The sequence below is a fragment of the Gorilla gorilla genome, chromosome 9 (assembly GCF_029281585.2).
Source record: "Gorilla gorilla gorilla isolate KB3781 chromosome 9, NHGRI_mGorGor1-v2.1_pri, whole genome shotgun sequence".
NCBI classification, from domain to species: Eukaryota; Metazoa; Chordata; class Mammalia; order Primates; family Hominidae; genus Gorilla; species Gorilla gorilla.
The window spans coordinates 128189316-128209114 of record NC_073233.2 but is presented as its reverse complement, the minus strand read 5'-3'; the positions used below and the strand labels follow the sequence as shown (position 1 = coordinate 128209114).

Below are 19799 nucleotides of genomic sequence, written 5' to 3'. Positions count from 1 at the left end.
AAAGAACACATTCATTAATTCAACAAGTATTTACTAAGCACAGTCTATGTGCAAGGTGCTGTTCCAGGCACTGGGGATACAATATTGGAGAATAAGGAAGTCACTGGCCTCATGGAGTTTCTTTTCTAGTTGAGAAGACATAAGAAAGAACTAAGCAAACAAAAATGCACTGTGCTTTCATTTACAGATAATTACTGTGGAGAACAAGAAGGCACTGTAAGGCGGTAGAGAGTATCTGAGGCTGATCAGAAACAGGATGACCTGGGAGGGCCACTCAAGGGAGGTGACATTTTCTCTGAACAAAGTGAGGACCCAGTCTTTCGAAGTCCTGAGGAAAGATCATTTCTGATGGAAAGACTGGGTCCTGAGGCAAGAACAGGCTTGCACGCTGAGGGACAATAATGAGGTCAGTATGGCTGGAGAGAGTAGTGATGGAGAGTTGGCATGGGATCTGCTGGTTGGGTCGTGATGAAGACTGCAATTTTCAATCCAAGGAGGATGGGTCAATCTGAGAGTTCCGAGCAGAGGAGTAACATGATCTGACTTAAGCCTTTACACCTGCAGGGGTAAGAGAGGAGGAAGGGAGACCAACTGGGAGGCTGCTGCAATAGCCCAAGTGGGAGGGCAGCGGGCTGGATAGGATGGTGGCAGTGGATACAGTGAGCAGGGCCAGGATGTACTTAAATGGACAGCTGACAGGGCTGGCTGATGCGGGGATGTGAAGGGCAGGGGAAAGAAAGGAATCCAGGATGATTCCTAGGGTCTGGGCTTCCTCGATGAAGCTGTGGTGGTGCCACTCACTGCGATGGGGTGACTTGGGGAAGAACTCAAGAGTTATGCTTTCGACCTGCAAGGTTTGAGATGCCAATTAGATATCCCAGAAGAGGCGGGGAAATGAGTTTGACTCAGGAGAAGTGTTCGGTCAGGAGGTATCAATTGTGTAGCCCTCAGCTTATGGGTGGTAGCTAAAGCCGCAGGACCCAGTGAGGTCACAAAGGAACTGAGCCTAGATGAGGAAGAAAAAAGGATCAAGGTTGGATGATGAGGAGGCACCAGCAAAAGAGACTGAGAAAGAGTGGGCCGGCAAATGGAAGAAAGACCGGGTAACTGTGCTGCCCTGGAGCGTAAGAGGAGAGGGGCTTTCAAGAAAGGAGACAATATGCATTTGGATGAGACCTAGAAACTGAGAAAAATAGCATTATGTAACAGTTTGACTTGGAGAGGGTCATCAGGTTTGTGGACAATTAAAAAATGTCTTCACTTTTGATTTCTGTGAATGCCATTATGATGTTGTTAGTGAGACCCATAACATGAAAAAGGTGTGTAAGCACAATTCAGAGATTAATTTGAAAATGACCAACACAATCAACCATTTCTGTTGCCCGGAAGTTTGGCCGTGGCCCCCTTCTCAAGAGGCATCTCACCCTGAGGATGCATCTGCTCCACTTGGAGCCTGATGATGGAGTTTCCCCTTCTCATCAAATTCATTCTTATCTGCTGTGGTATCTCTCATTTTCCTTGTTCCCAGGCACAATGAAGGGCAGGATTAGAGTGCAGGGGCCAGCCATGGCCTCCCGGGAGACTGGCCCCTAGCGCTGCAGGAGGGCAGAGAGTAGCACATGGCTCAGCCTTTGGCACTCAGGTAAGACAGCTCTTGGGAGACATGGCCTCCCTCATGTCTCCAAGCCCATGTGTCTAGGCCGAGACATAGGGACATAGTCTAATGGAGGTATTAGGTTCATATCTGGTGATGCTGTTGATTCTCCCTCCAGATCTGGCTGAAGAGGACCACCGCAGCCCTCATTTTACTGCCATGCTTGTTCCTGCTTTCCTGCCGTGGTCACTGGACTTGTTCCACGGAGCAGCTCTCTCCACCCAGCCTACAGGAAGGCATGGAAGGTGGTACCTGGGAACTGCAGATGGTGATTTAGGTCATGGGGGCTCTGCTGTGGCCCCAGTGCTCCAGATTAAGGCAACTGGCCAGTCATTCCTGCAATGCTTAAATTTATTCATCTTTGAAACAGTACTGAAGGTACTCCTCTTTCCCAGAGAAAGGAAGAGATGCAATGATTATATCGTGTTAAATACTGGTCCACGATCACCAGAAACTTTTCTACTCCTGTAAGATGCTGTGTGGAGGAGCAGCAGGGTATACTTAGAAAGAGTCCTGGACTGGAAGTCAGAGGACTGAGGTTCGAGCCTGAGCTCCATCACCACCAAGCTATGTGAATTTGGTCAAAGCAGGGACTTCCTGATATCGCAGTGGCAAAACAAGGTCATGATTCTTGTTTCATTCCTTTCCCAGGAATACAGTGAGAATTGAGTGAGATAAGCTGATGGCTAGGCTTTTAAACTGCAGAGCTGGGTTCCAGACACCCTAGACCACTCCCCGAAAAGGTGGAGTCTGATGTTGTGCTGGGAACTTTGCATATGCTGCTCCCTCTGAAAGGCCCTTCTCTCCTCCTCTTCTACCTAGAAAATACTCACCCTTCAAGATCCAACTTAAAAGTCATTCTCCAAGAAGCTTATCCAAAGCAAAACAAAGGATTTCCTCCTCTGTGTTTCTGCATCATTCATTCATTCATTGGCAGGGTCTCACCCTCTTTTCCAGGCTGGAGTGCAGTGGTGCGATCTCAGCTTACTGCAACCTCTGCGTCCTGGGCTCAAGCAATCCTCCTACCTCAGCCTCCAGAGTAGCTGGGACTACAGGCATGTGCCACCATGCTCAGCTAATTGTGTGTGTGTGTGTGTGTGTGTGTATGAGGTCTTATCATGTTACCTAGGCTGGTGTTGAACTCTGGGCCCCAAGCCTCAGCCTCCCGAAGTTCTGGGATTATAGGCATGAGCCACTGCGCCCAGCTCTTATCCCTTATAGCACATACCATGTTTTCTAGAGTCGGCGGCTTGTGTGTCTGTTTCCCTCATGAGATTGTGAGGTCCCAGAGACCAGGGTTATTATATCTTGCTCATCTTTGTGTCCCAAGTGTCTAAAACAGTAGGTACTGAAGGATCATATGTTTAACAGACCCAAACCACCGAGAAACTATGACATAAACTAACCTCCTATTCAGACCTAAGAAACCACAGGCATCCCCATCCACAGAAACCTGAACACGTTCTATTTCCAAGCCCTGGCTCCGTCTTTGGAAGATGGCTGCCACTGCAGAAAAACCAGAACAGGACAGAACACATATGGCCGGCAGCATTATTTTCAGAGTCCAACACCGAAGTCTAACCTCGGAGGGGAAAACACCTTCCTGAGGCCACACATAGCCTCAGAGAACCTGAACCAGGACAACAGCTCAGATTTCTTAACTACCAAACTCACACAGTTTTTCCAATAACTCCAACGCATTGAGTGACGCAGAAAAAAATTGAGTATGGTTTTAGACCTTAATCAACAGCTTAGGCTAATAAGGAAGATAGATGCGGATCAAATCTGGAAGTGATTCAAAGCAGAGAGCAGAAAGCAATACATAAAAGTAGACCACAGAATCAGGATTAGAAAATATTTGGTGGGCTCTAACAGGAGACCCAAACCAACAAGATAAAATGTAACAGGAATAAATACAAAGTCCCATATTTAGGTTAAAAAAATCAACTATATAAAATCAAAGATGGGAAGGTGGAACTGTATGCTTAGAAATGGTTAAGATGGTAGGCTGGGCGCGGTGGCTCACGCCTGTAATCCCAGCACTTTGGGAGGTCAGGGTGGGCAGATCACAAGGTCAGGAGTTCGAGACCAGCCTGATCAACATGGTGAAACCACGTCTCTACTAAAAATACAAAAATTAGCTGGGCGTGGTGGCACATGCCTGTAATCTCAGCTACTCAGGATGCTGAGGCAGGAGAATTGCTTGAACCCAGGAGGCAGAGTTTGCAGTGAGCCAAGATTGTGCCACTGCCCCGCAGCCTGGGCAACAGAGTGAGACTCCATCTCAAAAAAATAAAAATAATAAATAAATAAATAAATAAATAAGAAAAGAAATGGCTAAGACAGTAAATTTTATGTGATGCATTTTTTACCATGATAGAAAAATATAAAAAAGCCAACCAAAAGTTTTATTAGGGAATTCTATTTTGACAAATAATGTAAACTGGAAATCCGCTTTTCTACTTCATATTGGAGAGTCAGCTAAAGCAGTCCAATTGCGCAAAGATATGCTCCACTTTTAAGACCATCTGCTACAAGGCGGAACCTCATGAAGACTGCTTTCAGCAATACCAACAACCAACCTCAAACTGGAACCAAGAATAGAAATACTCATAGCTGATACATAAAGCGATTAAAAATGCGTGTGCATGTTTTAAGATACTTTACCATCAAAATTGCTGTGAGAATTAAATGAGGGATTCGTTTTGTTTTGTGTGATAATGATATTGTGCTTAAGAAGGAAAATGTCTTCATGTTTTAGAGATGCATATTCCCTTATTTAGGACTGAAATGTTATAATGCCTGTAATTTAAAAGAAAATATTCCAGTAACGAGAATGGCAAGAATTTGATGGTTGCTGAGAAGGGGTGATGAGTGCATGGGGGCTCGTTGTATTAGTCTCTCCTTTTGTGTTTGTTTAAAAATGTCCAGAATAAAAAGATATTGAAAATAAATGTATAAATAAAATACTTCAGAAAAATAGATGAAGCAAATATGGCGAAATGTTCATTATTAAATCCAGATGATGGATATGTGGCTGTTCATTGAAGTTTCTTTTCCTTTTTCTGTATGTCTGAAATTTTTCAAAATCAAAGTTGAAAAGGTTCATTGAGGGAACATTTGAAAGCACCTGGCCCTGTGCCTGGTGCAGTCAGTGCTGAAATAAATGTCAGTGGACTTTTCCTTCCTCCCCATATACTGACCTGGAAGTGAAGCAGGCTTAGCCTGCAGCTCCAAAGAGCAGAACAATGGTAGAAGCTGTGGGGAAGCAGGCCTCCTTTCAGCATAAGGAAGAACTCTGTAAAAAGTGTACCTGTCCACAGTGAAATCTGCAGCGTCACAGAGCTCCCCATCCTCAGGAATATTCAAGCGGAGGCTGCTTATTTCAGGGCTGTTACAGAACTGATGTTTGAATTGATGAGTCAATTTGATAGCGTCAAAGGGGATCTCAAGTGACCTCCCAAATTCCCTCCATCTGCTGAAGTCTTAGGATTCAATGCATTTGATTGAAACGTACCAGGACTTTTTCTTCCCCTCCCAGAATCTTGTCACTGTCTACAGCATCTGCAAAGAGAGGCACAGGGAGGACCAAAGAACTCTCTTCACCATTTCCCTGGGTCGTGTTGGTTCTGTATACAAATAAAAGATTAAGTACACAGAAGGGAGGGGTGGGGCAGAAAGGGCTCACAAAGGAAGTGCCAGAATTCCCTGTCTGGAGGTCTTGGGAGCAAATGGATGAGATCTGTGCCAAGCAGGAAGGGCCAACAGCTGGGATCTCTCCAGGCCTCTTTTGGTTCTCATGGACCCCTGGGAATCTCTGGGCCAGGAGGCCTCAATGGCAAGAAAGTAGGAGAGGGCATATGCCCAGGAACCCTGGCTCATAAGGCTGGGAGGGAATGCAGGAGATCATCCAGGCCTTTGGGAAGATGTGGTTTTATTATTCACCTCATTTTACAGGTGAGGAAACTGAGCCTGAGACTGAACAAGGGTAAGTGATTGCACAAAGTGAAAGAGCTTTTAAAGCATGCAAGTATGTGGGGAATGATCCTCAGGGGGAGGCAAAAAAACAAAAAACAAAAACAAAAACAAACACAAACAAAAAAGACACACACACACACAAAACAACAACAAAAAAAAACCATGTCTCCAACCCCAAAGCACTGTTTTCTTCCCACTCTGGCAAGACTCCATTCTTGGAATCTTTTCTGTTTTTTTGAGACAATGTCTCACTCTGTCATCCAGGCTGGAGTGCAGTGGTGCAATCATGGCTCACTGCAGCCTTGACCTCCCGGGCTCAAGCAATCCTCCCACCTCAGCCTTTCCAGTAGGTAGGACCACAGGTGTGCTACCACAACTGACTAACTTAAAAAAAAATTGTAAAGACAGGGTCTCACTATATTGTCCAAGCTAACCTGGAACTCTTGAGCTCAAGCAATCCTCCTGCCTCGGCATTCCAAAGTGCTGGGATTACAGGCATGAGTCACCGTGCGAGGTTCTGGCATCTCAAACTCGGAGAATGTCTGAGGACTCATCGAAGACCCAACTTAACCCCCCAACGCCAGCATATCCCTGCTCCCACACAGTGCCCAGGACTGTGCATCTCCACCAAACAGCTCCCAGTGAGAAGCCAAGCTGCAGTTGGAGGGATTTGGGTTAAACATGAGAACATCTAGGTCCACAGAATTTGAATTAAGTGATCAAGAGAGTAAAAGGCACACTAAAATTCTGGGGAGCCCCAGGATTCCAACACAATCTCGTTAGGCCAAGACGGCCATAATACCCAATGAAGTGCTGCAGAGGAAAGTCCAAGGATCCTAATGGAGGAGGTGCCCAGTGTCAAAAGCAGCCTCCGCCTCCACCCCTCCTCCCCTTGGCATCCGTGGACACCGTGGATGCCCACCGACAGTGACCTCAGCTCCCTGGCCAAGCCCCTAACACCAGGAGCTAGGCGTGGGGCCCCTAGGAGGGTCCTGCTTTCCCACCTCCAAGATGAGCCAACAGCCCAGGCTAGAAGGCTGATTTGCATAGCTTTGGCAGCCCTGGGATGTGAGTTTGCCTGGGGAGCAATTCTCTGGGTGAGGGAGGTGGAAGCCGGAGAACTGTTCAAGCAGGATTTTTCACTTCTGCCTGGTAAACAATGGAGAGAACATTCGGCAATGGGGCCGAGCCTCTCCCATCTCTGGTTCTCTTCTCACCAGCTCTACTTTCCAGTATAACCCAGTAAGACTTCTAGTGACACTAGCACCTTGCTGGCACTTCCTGGGAGAGCAACCATTAAGCTACTGGGACCTTGGAAGTGCTCCTCAGCAGCCAGCCACCAGAACAAATGGAGAAGCTTCCAGCGTGGTCATTTAAACCAGCCCAAAACAAGTTTTTTCCAGGATGCCCCCAGACATTATGCCTACCTTTTTTGGTACTTGAGATTCATCCAAGGAACTGGGAAGTGTGGCCTAATGGTCAGAGTTCTGTCCAGAAAACGCACAGTAAACTGGGTTCTAGGGTCACTTTGGAGGCTGTTTCATGCTCAACTTTGGCAAGTGGCTTAATCTCCGTAGCCTTCTATTTCCTCTAAACATTATATTAAAACAAAAAGTTGCTGTCTCCATTCCTGCCACCTCCTTCTTAGGAGTGAGGAAATATCCAGGAGGAGCCTGAAAGCAATCCTTGAAGCAACCTGAAGAATAGGACCCAGGAGGCCCCATGAGGGACTGTAGGAAGAGCACTGGTTTAGGAGTTGGGAGGTCTGAGTCTTATTTCTCCACTAGCTGAGAGTCCTGGGTCAAGCCAGGGTGTGGATAGCAAATGCAAAGACACCCCGTGTGTGCAAGCCATGCCCAGGGCAGACATCACTAATGGATCCTGGCTTTCCCTTTTTCTTCCCTAAACTCAGGGCTCACCGACCACTAGAGGTGACCAGAATTAGTGCTCCTGAAGACACTCACTTGCTACTCCAAGACTGGATGATCTGTCAGGTTCTCTCTACCCCTGACAGTCTGTGGATTGGGGAGTTTTCATGGTTTAAAGCTCATACCTCTCTACCCAGAGAAGAGTCAACATGACCAACCTCAGGGCTTCCTTGTGACGTGGCCTATAGGGCATTCTGATGACTTTCCTTGAAATGCACAGTCATGAAATCAAACCCTGAAGCCTGCTCTCCAGGCTGGTCCCACAGATACCAGGAGGCTAGGGCCATGCCACAGGGGACAGAGGAGCTCTGCTGCACCCACCTTTGCTACAGAGGAGCCCAGCATCCCCTCAGCTTCCCACTGCAATTTTTCATGTCATTTTTTGAGAAAGGGAAGGTTCCTCAGCAAGGTCTCCTTGTTCGTTAGGAAATACAACCCACATTTCTTCTCAGTCTGAGATGGGGCCCTCTGGGCTTCCCATGCAACAGGAGATCCCTGCCTCAACCCCATCCCCTGTTGGCCACACACTGATGCTGCAGTCATAGAGCCAGGGGCAAAAGTGGCAGCATGGTCACGGCTAAGCACAAGGAGCACCCTGAGCAGACGGCACCAGGTTTCAGAAAAAAGTGTCCAGGCACTCAGGCCACTGCTGCAAGGAACGGGGCCAGAAGATCCAAGTTCCCAATCAAAACCTTGACTCATAATCCCCCGGCCTTGGAAAAATAGTAAAAGTCCAACTTCAAAGGAAGTTAAATAAGTGCTCTGTTCTAGTTGCACCCAAAAACACATCTCAGAGAAATGCCCCACCCAGACGCTATTTTTCTATCAGAGCTTTTTTGTGCTAGAGAGGAACCAGAGACTCCTTGTTCTGGACCCACCATTTACAGGTAAGGAAACTGAGTCCCAGAAAGGACAAGCCATGTGCTAAAGGTCATGCGACCAGCAAATGGCAACGCAGGGACAAAATCTCTGAGCTCCAATGCCCAGACTTGACTATGTTCATGACAGCCCATGGAGTTCTTTAAACACTGATTCCAGACCAGCACCGCTTCAGCCTTACCCCAGCCTTGCCAGAGGAAGGGGCTCAGAGAGGTTTAAGGTTAGTAAGAGTCCAAGGGGCTCTTTCCTAGTCCTCTCCCCCAGGGTGAGGAAAGTGGGGGTGAGAAGGGGAGAGAGCGAAAGAGCAGGGGGAGCTACCAGAGGTGCAAGATTCAGCTGGGCGCTGGCTGTCACGTGGTCACAAAGATGTGCTTAGTGCAGCTCAGAGGGGCGCGTGTGGAGTGAGAAAGCTTACACCTAGAGATGCTATCTCACATTTGTAAAGCAACTCACACTTTTGAAAACTGCTACAGATAGACTCTCATTTCATTCATTCCTCACAATGCATCTTACGCATAAGGAAACTGAGGCTGGTAGAGGTTATGTAACTTGCCCAAGGTCATTTGCTCCAGAGCTGGAGAGAAAGAACTCGGAGCTCCAAGTTCTGGCTCCAAGGTCCATGTGCTGGCCACCAAAATGCACGGTTCATTTGCACCAAAATGCCTGGTTCAAATGCAGTTGTTCCTTCATTTTGCAGCACACTTCCATGTCCATTTCTTGTTTGATCCTCACCCTGCCTGTGAGGTCTGCAGGGCCAGAATCACAGAAATCCTGTGTTACCACTGAGCAAAGTGAGGCTCAGAGGGGTCAGGGCTTGTCAGAGAGTGGAGATGCCGTGTCCTTTCCATGACGCAGTGTGATGCTGCCAGGGTCACACTCTCCCCTCCTCTCTGGAGTGGTGTCCCCAGGGCTGGAGTGCAGGGGAAAGGTGCACTCAGAGGCCCTGAGAACAGAGCAAAAACCCTTGTGGAGGAGCCAGTGAGAGGCTAGAGCCACGGGACCCCAGGCCAGGGTCACAGAGAGCCCCTGAAAGTGAGAATCGAAGGGTATGGTGACCCCGAGATGTGGCAGGAGCAGGTCACCTGGTGCCGGGCCACTTCTGAGGGAAGGGTGGTAGGCAGAGGGGAAGCTCTGTCCAAGGAAAGAACAAAATAGCAGAAAGGAACAAAACCAAAGCAAAGGACAGAGGACCTGTTTCTGGGGCAGGGAAAGGGTCCTAAGGAAACGTGGGTCTTGAACTCCCGCTGTGACCTTGGGAAAATCATCCCCCTTCTCTGACCCCAGTCTCCTCCCCTATAAAATAGGAAAATAGGGCAAGATCAGAGAATTTTCCAACATTTTGGCAGCAGAACACTGTTTTCAAATAATAAGGATTAATTAGTAGCTGACATTTATTGAGCATTTACTACGCACCAAGCTTTGTAGTAAACATTTTATACACATGACAGTATTTAATCCTCACAGCTACCCTATGAGTGGGTGTTCTTATTATCTCCATTTTACAGATGAGGAAACTTGAGGCTCAGAATGGTTAATTACCTCGCCTAAGGTTACTGATTAATAAATCACTGAGTAGAGACTGAAACCCACATCTGTCTACCAGCAAAGGCTGTCCATACTACACTATGTTATCTGCAAATGAAACCTCATATGAAGTTGCCGCAGAAACTCAATGGGAAAAAAAGACTTTTAGATCTTCTGCAACTACAACATCTAGTCTCCGTGAATCTGCCCCATCTCTTAGCACTGGGTCCTGGGAGGAGGGGGTGCTTCCACCAGCTCCCTCCCATTCTTCCTACCATGTTCCTACTTCCTAAGAAGCAAAGACAAACTTGAGTTAGGATCAACATGAGGAGCCCACAGTGGGTTAATGTGACAGATGCATCTCCCTGGGTGGCAGAGTGGGCTTCTTGTGGGGTGACAGTCACTGAAGCATGCTTCCAACTCGAGAGTCCTGGACGTGTGTGGACACGACAGTGTGCTGACCACGAGTGAATGTATAGGCAAGCCTTCCTGGGAAACAGGCCATATTTCTAACTGAGGCTCCCTGGAGTGGCTGGTGGTCACAGCACCCAGCACGTGGACACTTTGTCCTGCTGATACTAATAATAGCAAATAGCATTATCATCTGGCAGGCGCTCTTCTAAGTGCTTTACAAATGTTGACTTGTGTAATCCTCACAGCAGCACTATGAGGTAGGGACTATCATTAATCCTGTTTTATAAAGGAAGAAACTGAGCAGATAGCCTTTAAGTAACTACCCCAAAGTCAGAGCAGAGGAGCCCTTCTCAACACATCAGAGACACTTAGGGGTGCAGCAATTCACACTGCTCAAAGAGCCTTACGAATACTAACTGATGTGTGGAAAGGATTAGAGTGTGTTCACAGACCCCAGCATCTCAGAGCTGGAAGTTGTTTTAGAGACCCTCAGATTCAGACCCTTCATCTTATGCACAAACTCCAGCCAAAAGAGGGACGGTAACTCAGGTGAGTTCGCAGGTTTGTGATAAAGATGAATCCAGAATCCATCTGTCCTCACACCTCCTCCGCCAAACAAGAAAGTGCGGGGATTATTCCCCAGTCTCGCTGAGGGACAACCTGAGATGATCAGTCCAAGGTCACCAGAGGGAGGAAGGCATGAACCCAGCCCCAGAATTCACGCAGTGGTCCTTCCCATGGACTCAGATGTCCTCAGGACACCGAGGGGCTAAATGGAGCACAGGTGCAGGAAGGGACGGAGACCCAGCCGGCTCTCCTGTGAGGCAGAAGTTATAACACCCAGCCCAGCGCCAACTCCTCCAACCACCCCCAGCTCTCCAGGGCCCCGTGGAGATGGGGTGGGAAGGGAGCCAGTCAAGTACACACCCCCCTTTGATAACCTGGAGCCCTGGAGCCAACATTTGCCAGCAGGCTTAACCCCTTTTGTCCACACTTCCCTCCTCAAGAAAACCTTAATCATCCTCATTTGAATTTCAAATGACCTCTCCCCCTCCCCACCCCAACAGGCTTTGAGGCAGGGATATGGAAATTCACCCTGCAGTATGGAAATCATCGCCCTATGCAAATTGGGCGCCGAGACCCCATCGTCATAGCAACCACCCAGTTTCCTCTCCTTTCCGCACCTCTCTGGGCTCCCTGGCTTCGATTTTTCGTTCCTTTTTCCAGCCCAAGCAGCTGAAGGGAAGGCAAGCCCCCTACTGGGGCAGGTGGTGTGTCCCCAGCTGAGGTGCCCAGTGGGGTCCAGATATGCCAGGCTACCTGCCCACACCTCTCGTACAAACCTGGACTGGGCACACCCAGGCAAGGCCAACCGCTGGATTTTCTGGCTGGGCTAAGCCAAGGGTGGACTAGGCTGTGGTGGGGAAGACCGGGAGTCTGGGGGAGACCATGAGGCCCCCAGAGGTGGCAGGCAGGAAAGGAGACACATGGGGGGCTTTGGTGGTGCCAGTGGTAGGAGATGAAAGGCAGTGTGTGGAAGCTGTATGTAAAATGCCATGCAAATGAACACCTATTATTTTTTGAGTCAACAACAGCACTGATGCTTTTGGGAGATGCCTGCAGCTGTTTCCCATGCTCCTGGCTTGGCACAAAGGCCTGCCCTTCCTGAGTCTCCCAGGGATCTGCTGTTACCCCAGGAGCGCCCAACAGCAAGCTCACCAGTCCAGGGAGAGGCCAGGTGGGCACTTTGAACTCTTGGTGTCTGAAGCCCATAGGAATGAAACCCAGCCACTTATGAGGGCTCTGGTCACACATACTGCCCTGTCCTGCCAGACCCCCAGGCTCCAATGTGGGAGAACCCCAGAAGCCCCTGTTGGGGTGACCTCATGCCGCTTTCCTTTTAAGTACTCGCAGCTTGACTCTGGCCCTCTTCCTCCAAACCAAAGCCTATGAGGAGTGGGGATGAGAGGACGGGCTCCTGCTTTTCCCCCTTTCCACTTCTTCACCTCCTAGACAGTCCTAGGAGTGAGTCATCCTGTGCAAGCCCTTCCGGGGGGGAAGTGGTCTCCACAGACCCATAACAAATGCTGGCCCCAAACTCCAACTTGTCATCTCCTCTGCCCCTCCTGTAGTTTCACAAACTTCCTCAAGCACCCAATTCTGCCTTGAAAGAGCAACCTCGACCAGAAAAGAGACTGCCTCTAGGTGCACCCCCCACTCTGGGGTCTGAAGTGTATGTCTGCTTGTCTGTGCGGGTGCTTGGGGGCTGGGTTGGGACAGACTGTAGCTGCATATCAGTTGCCTGGGTTCTGGCTGCTCTTCAAGGCCCTAAGACTTGTCTAATTTGAATGCTCATTTCTTTCTAAATTCTTCCTCCACTTTTTCAGCACTTTTCCACACTCAGGTGTTCATTGCCCTAATCGTTTCTGGGGGAGGAAGGTGAACCCAAGGTACATAAAGGATTTACTCCCAGCTTGCATAGGTCTGCAATTTTGGGTGCCTTAGTGAAGGGCTGAGGCTCAGAAAGCTGCAGTGGCCTGAGTCTCTGGATGCTGCTCAGTCTTCCAGTCTGCAGGGTAGGTGGGTGTCATGCCACCCCGGTCAGCAAAGGACAGACTGGGACCTCCCTCTCCTGCTGGGTCTCCCATCATCATCCCCCAACATCTCCAGAGAGGGAGTGAGAGGAATGGTAAGGAGGTCATATGAAGATGTACCCAGGGTCAGGTGGAGCCATTGCTCACGGAGGCCACAGGAAAGGGACTTTCTAATACACAACGCAAACTCCACTAAGGTAGTGCACCACAAGGCATGAGCCACCACGCCCGGACAGCTACCATTGTCTTATGTCCTCTGTCCCTGGTTCTCCACGTTGACTCCCAGTCTTCCTACCACCATCTTTAGGTAGAAAGTCCCCACAACGACTAAAGCTGGTCTGTGCACTGTGGAGGTCCAGGACCAGCTATGGACAAAGAGTGAGTATAAGAACTTAGAAATGTTGGCTGGGTGCGGTGGCTCACACCTGTAATCCTAGCACTTTGGGAGGCCGAGGTGGGCGGATCACCTGCGGTCAGGGTTCGAGACCAGCCTGGTCAACATGGCGAAACTCCGTCTCCACTAAAAATACAAAAATTAGCCAGGCATGGTGGCACATGCCTGTAGTCCCAGCTACATGGGAGGCTGAGGCAGGAGAATCGCTTGAACCCGGGAGGTGGAGGTTGCAGTGAGCCAAGATTGTGCCTCTGCACACCAGCCTGGGTGACAGAGTGAGACTCCATCTCAAAAAAAAAAAAAAAAAAAAAATTAAAAATGTTAGTAGCACATCCAAGCACTCCATCAGTGGGCCCTCCAGCTGAATTGGGTGTGAGCCATTTGGGTGCTGTTGAGTATGCATGGTAAGTGCAAGCTGCATGCCGTCGGGCACCGTAGGTCTGGGTGCATGTCTGTGACAGGCTGGAAATATAAACACTGGTCCTCCTCCCAGACTGTTTGAGAAGCAGTGCTCTAAAGAATGACCACTCATAAACTAAGGGAACTCTGGGTGGTAAAAGATGGCTTATGGATGCCTCTCACACCACGCTCCCCCTCCTTTTTCCCCTCTTACTTTGAACAGAAAAGGAGTCCAAGTTCTACTGGGGGCTGCAAAGGTGGCAACTGGGGTCGAGGGGTGACCATTTCCTTAAGGAGATCTCCAAGAGGAAGAGGGAATGGTGTCGGGCAGGGATAGCCAACTCCTCACAGCTCATCTGAACCATACAATCCTGCCCCCTCTGCTTACCCTAGTCCTGGGTGTTGGCGTGGGAATCTATGGATGAGAAAGTATCTGTAGTTGTAAGTCATGGTACGGATGTGAGCTGCTGCTGTGGCTGGTTTATTTGATAAGGTTCTCTGAGTGCTGGAGGCAGAGAAGCAACTCCTGGCACCACAGGCTGTTCTGCGATCTCTGGCACATGGAGCCACAGTCTGCAGGCTGAGTGGCGAATCAGTACTTACTAATTTCCCTGTCACAGAAAGCAGAAACAAGGTGGGGTGGGAGCCACTCTGAGAAGGGCAGAACAAGGCTGGGTGCGGAGGCTCATGCCTGTAATCCCAGCACTTTGGGAGGCCGATGCAGGCAGATCACTTGAGGTCAGGAGTTTGAGACCAGCCTGGCCAACATGGTGAAACCCCGTCTCTACTAAAAATACAAAAATTAGCCAGGCGTGGTGGTGGTGTGCCTGTAATTCCAGCTACTGAGAAGGCTGAGGCAGGAGAATCGCTTAAACCTGGGAGGCGGAGGTTGCAGTGAACCGAGATCGTGCCATTACACTCTAGCCTGGGCAACGAAGCAAGACTCCATCTCAAAAAAAAAAAAAAAACAAAAAAAACAAAAGCAGAACAAGAGGTAATGGGCTTATGCAGCAGCATGAGGGTCTTAGGTGAGAGATAAGAAAGGACTTCCAGGCACTGAGGATGACATCCTGTAGGAATAGGCAGCCAAGGCCAGGCGCAGTGGCTCACACCTGTAATCCCAGCACTCTGGGAGGCTGAGGAGGGTCGATCATGAGGTCAAGAGTTCAAGACCAGCCTGACCAACATGATGAAACCCTGTCTCTACTAAAAATACAAAAAATTAGCTGGGTGTGGTGGCACACACCTATAATCCCAGCTATTCGGGAGGCTGAGGCAGGAGAATTGCTTGAACCCCGGAGGCAGAGGTTGCAGTGAGCTGACATCATGCCACTGTACTCCACCCTGGGTGACAGAGCAAGACTCTGTCAAAAAAAAAAAAAAAAAAAAAAAGGCAGCCAAGAGAAAACGTGGGGTTGGTTTTTCTTAGAGATATAAAATAGACAAAAAATAAGCCTCTAAGAAAGCAGCTTCTCTCATTTTCCAGGGATGGGTTTGAAACATCTCCAAAAGAAGAGAGAGGCATGGACAAGATGTCCTCTCAGGAATTCATAGCAGGAATATCAGGACCCCCTCCATGTCTGGCAGGGCTACAGTTTCATTCCTCTCTTCCAGAGAGGTGAGGGATGGAGCCAGTACAGACTGAGGTGCAGATCCTAGAGGCTACCTAGCCCACTGCTTCATTTTATTCCTGCACTACCCTTCTCCTTCTATTACGATGAAGAAATTCAAGTCCTGGGCACAAGTGCATGCAGGACTTAATGACGGACTGTGAAAATTGTACACCATCATACAAATACAGTTCAGACTTGCTCTGTCATTTAATCATAAAAAGGGAGGGAGAGTGTGTGTGCGTGTGTGTGTGTGTGCGCACGCACAGGCTCACACATGTGCTTCATCTAGAGATGGTTGTCAGCCGGGCATGGTGGCTCACACACGTAATCTCAGAACTTTGGGAGGCCATGGTGGGAGAATTGCTTCAGGCCAGTAGTTCAAGACCAGCTTGGGCAACATAGCAAGATCCTGGCTCTACAAAGAGATAATTTTATAAAATTAGCCGGGCGTAGTGGTGCATACCTGTAGTCCCAGTTACTCCAGAGGCTGAGACAGGAGGATCACTAGAGCATAGGAGTTCAAGGTTGTGGGGAGCTATGATCGCCCTACCACACTCTAGTGTAAGTGACAGAGTAAGACCCTGTTTTTTTTTTTCTGAGATGGAGTTTTGCTCTGTCACCCAGGCCGGAGTGCAGTGGCGCGATCTCGGCTCACTGCAACCTCTGCCTCCTGGCTTCAAGCAATTCTCCTGCCTCAGCCCCCTGAGTAGCTGGGATTACAGGTGCCCACTACCACGCCTGGATAATTTTTTGTATTTTTAGTAGAGATGGGGTTTCACCATCTTGGCCAGGCTGATCTTTAAGTCCTGACCTCGTGATCCACCCACCTCGGCGTCCCAAAGTGCTGGGATTATAGGCGTGAGCCACTGTGCCTGGCCGAGACCCTGTCTTGAAAGAATAAAATAAATAAAAATGGTTGTCAAGTACTTCTTAGATTTCTCCTGTCCTCTCTGCCATTTTAAGAATAGTTTTATTAATATTTGGACTGAAAAATCACACTCACTCCTAAAAGTCTTCTGCCTATTCCTACGTGGAACCTCACCTCCCAGTTGCCATTCTCAGCTTGTTTTCTTGGGGAGGCAGCAGGGTCTCATTCTTTCTTTAGGACCTTATGAGAATCACTAACCTCCTGTGCCTCAGTTGTGCTTCCCTCTAAAATCATGTCTGTGCCTTCTGAAAGCCATGCTGAAAATCCCCAGGGTTAGGTGGGGAGACTTTCTGCAAAGGGTCCCCAAACAGCTGACTCATCTCTGAGGTCCTTCTGCAGGGTGGGGCTGATGTTAGTCATTCCTCCTCACAGACAGGACACTGGAGGCCAGGGAGGAAGGGCAACAGGAAGGGCTGACAAAGCCCAGTCCCCTCCCTCATCTCTAGCTTCCCCCTTTCTCCCCGGGCTTCCCTCTTGGAGTCCTTCCTTCACAGATCTCTAAGCAGAGCAAAGGTGCCAAGGCACTTGCTCTTCAGTCATCTGGGCTTGAAGCCCCACCCTCTGCCCCTGGCCCTACCCCTGCCAAATGACAACTGAGCCTAAGGGATATGGGGGTGGGGAGTAGGGGAGGAAACTGTGGCTTCTTGGACTAGGTTAGTGGGGGACTTTGCTCCCCTCCGGCCCCTCTGTGTCATCCTCCATAATTTTGCTACCATTGTCTTTTTTTTTTTTTTTTTTTGAGACCAACTCTCACTCTGTTGCCCAGGTTGGGGTGCAGCGGCGCCATCTCGGCTCACTGCAACCTCCGCCTCCTGGGTTCAAGCGATTTTCCTGCCTCAGCCCCCTGAGTAGCTGGGATTACAGGTGCCCAACACCACGCCCCACGCCCGGCTAATTTGTGTATTTTTAGTAGAGATGGGGTTTCAACATGTTGTCCAGGTTGGTCTTGAACTCCTGACCTCAAGTTATTCGCCTGCCTTGGCCTCCCAAAGTGCTGGGATTACAGGCATGAGCCACCGCGCCCAGACAGATACCATTGTCTTATGTCCCCTGTCCCTGGTTCTCTACGTTGACTCCCAGTCTTCCTACCACCATCTTTAGGTAGAAAGTCACTAGAAAGACTCAGGCTTAGTTCTGTCATTCTCTAGGTATGGGAGCTTGGGAAAAGTAGCTAAGGTTCTTTCTCATCACCAGCCTCCATTTCTCCATCTGTGAAGTAGGCTAATAATACCTGCTCTCATAGAGTTGTTGTAAAGGCCAAATGCATGAAGTATTTGAGAACACCCTTACAGACATATGTTGTCACTGTTATCCAGGCAGCCATGAATTCCTGCACTAGAAGGACAACTCCTTGAGGACAGGGATGCTCTTCATCTGAGCCCAGGATCTGCCACCAAGCCATCCTCCAAAGATGTTGGTTATACAACTACAAGCTAAGTCAAAGAGGATCGGAGCCCAAACAGAGAAGACAGCTGTGGGTGTCAGAGGAGAAAAGACTGAAAGGGAAGCTGGAAAGAAAGGAATGGGGAGAAAACTAGGAAAAAGGATGGCGAGAGAGAGCTCAGAGCTGAGGAAACCTGCACAAAAATGCAAGATCTGGAAACAGATGGAAAGAATTGTGAAAAGCAGAACTGGGCACACATCCTTTAAAATTCAGCCCTTAAAGAGGATCTACTCCAAACCCCGCCTCTATGGGGAGGAAAATAAAGGTCCATGTGGGGAAACGCTTGCCAAGATAATATGCAGGGAGTTAATGGCAGACCCAGGATAAGAGTCTGATAGAGTCAGACAAGGCCAAGTTTGATTTCTGGCTATAAGCTGTGTGATATTGGACAAGTTAGTTTCTCACTCTGAGCTATGGTTTCCTCATCAATGAAGACGGGGTTAATCGTGTCTCTATCTCATAGCCTTATTGTAAGAATTAAATGAGATGCTGTAAATAAAGTTGCCTACATGTGCCTGCTGTGGGAGGAGGCTCTGTGAATGTTATGATCTCTCCCTCCTTCCTCCTGACCCTCTGTTCTTTCCTCCCTTGTGATTGAGGCAATGATGTGGCCAGCATGGTCAAAAGTCACAGGGTTAGCCACATCTGCACTTGGGGGTTGTCAGTTACAGACCTGGGGGCTTTTGAAATATGGGTAAGGCTATATTCTCATCAACCACATAATTGAGAACAGAAAAAAATTGTTGTCAGCCTCAAGAGTGGAGAAAAGTCCCGGTGTGGTGGCTCATGCCTGTAGTCCCAGCTACCTGGGAGGTGGAGGCAGGAGAATCCCTTGAGCCAGGAGTTCGAGGCTGCAGTGGCCATGACTGTACCACTGCACTCCAGCCTGGGCGACAGAGGGAGAACCTGTCTCAAAAAAAGAAGTGGAGGAAAAGTAACAACAGATAAGGAAGCAATAGGTAGGAAGGACAGAAAAGCTGATAGTTCAGAAATCTAGAAAGAGGAAAGAGTACCAAACAGGGGCTCTGAGCTTTGGCTGGTCCCTTGTGCTGCTGCAAAGACATTCTGAGCTCGTGGGCAGCTTATTCTTCATCTATGCCCCGGCTTCCTAACTGGCCAAAGAAAGGAAAACATGTGCCCCCGGCCATGTCTCCACCAGCCAGGAGGTCTGTGTCTGGCCCTGAGAATGCTCCCCTGGGCATTCCTGACTAGTGCAGATGGGGAAATTTACCTCCCTTTCCCAGTTCTTACCCCCCAGTACCCCTTGGGGATTTCACGCAGCACAGGCGGTGCTTTCAGGGAGCTGGGGCTTTCTAAGTCACCTTTGTTTATAGTTCCTTTAAAACCCAGAGACAAACCACCCCTTAATTCATGCACTGCTGAGAAGGTGAATCTGCCTTTTAAAATCCAAAGGAAGCCATTAAACCAAGTTGGTAACCATTGTGACTCATAATAAGCTTTCTTCTGTAAAAAGAAAATGAGTCAGAACGACTTTCCAGGAAGTTTGGTTACTTTAATTAGCCACCTCTTTCTTCTTGCCCTTAAACACAGGCAGTAATTTGAAGATCACCTAAGTATTGATGCTACCAGCCGGGAGCCCTGAAGTGAAAGATCTCCTGGTGGTGGTAAAGTTCCAGACATCACGGGCTCCTTGGAGCTGAAAAGGGACCTGTGCAGAATCCTTTCCTAAATGGGAAAGGGAGCAAAACCAACCTTCCGGGCTGACGCAATGGCCTGAGTAAAGCGGGGAATGAGCCAGAAGTACTCAGCAGCGATGCCCATCTGTATATTCCAGAATCTTAATGACGATTGCAGCTGCCATGTGCCAAGCACTGTGCTAAGGGCTTGAGACATCATCTCAAGTAACTCTCTACCCACTCTCTAAGTTGGGCATTAATTTTCCCCCTTTACAAAAGGGACAAGGATAAATTTTCAGGTCATGCAGCCAGTAAGCAGTGGAGCTGCAAATTTTATCCCAGGTCTGTTTGATTCTAGATCCATACTCTTCAAAGCTCATCCGTTCCTACCTCCTAGGGAGGCAAAGTGGCTG

The 19799-nt window shown here is 48.8% G+C and overlaps 1 protein-coding gene and 1 long non-coding RNA gene across 5 annotated transcripts in view; one reads left to right on the top strand and one right to left on the bottom strand.

Moving 5' to 3' along the window:
- POU2F3 (POU class 2 homeobox 3) overlaps positions 1-19799 on the bottom strand; it is an 82894-nt gene that overhangs the window by 55007 nt on the left and 8088 nt on the right. The window lies entirely within an intron of this gene.
- Positions 1038-18268, top strand: LOC109028757 (uncharacterized). The gene is made up of 8 exons (XR_002007720.4): positions 1038-1103; positions 1529-1642; positions 5612-5642; positions 9945-10926; positions 11963-12115; positions 12765-12827; positions 13279-13349; positions 17622-18268. It is a non-coding gene; the product is annotated as an uncharacterized lncRNA (long non-coding RNA).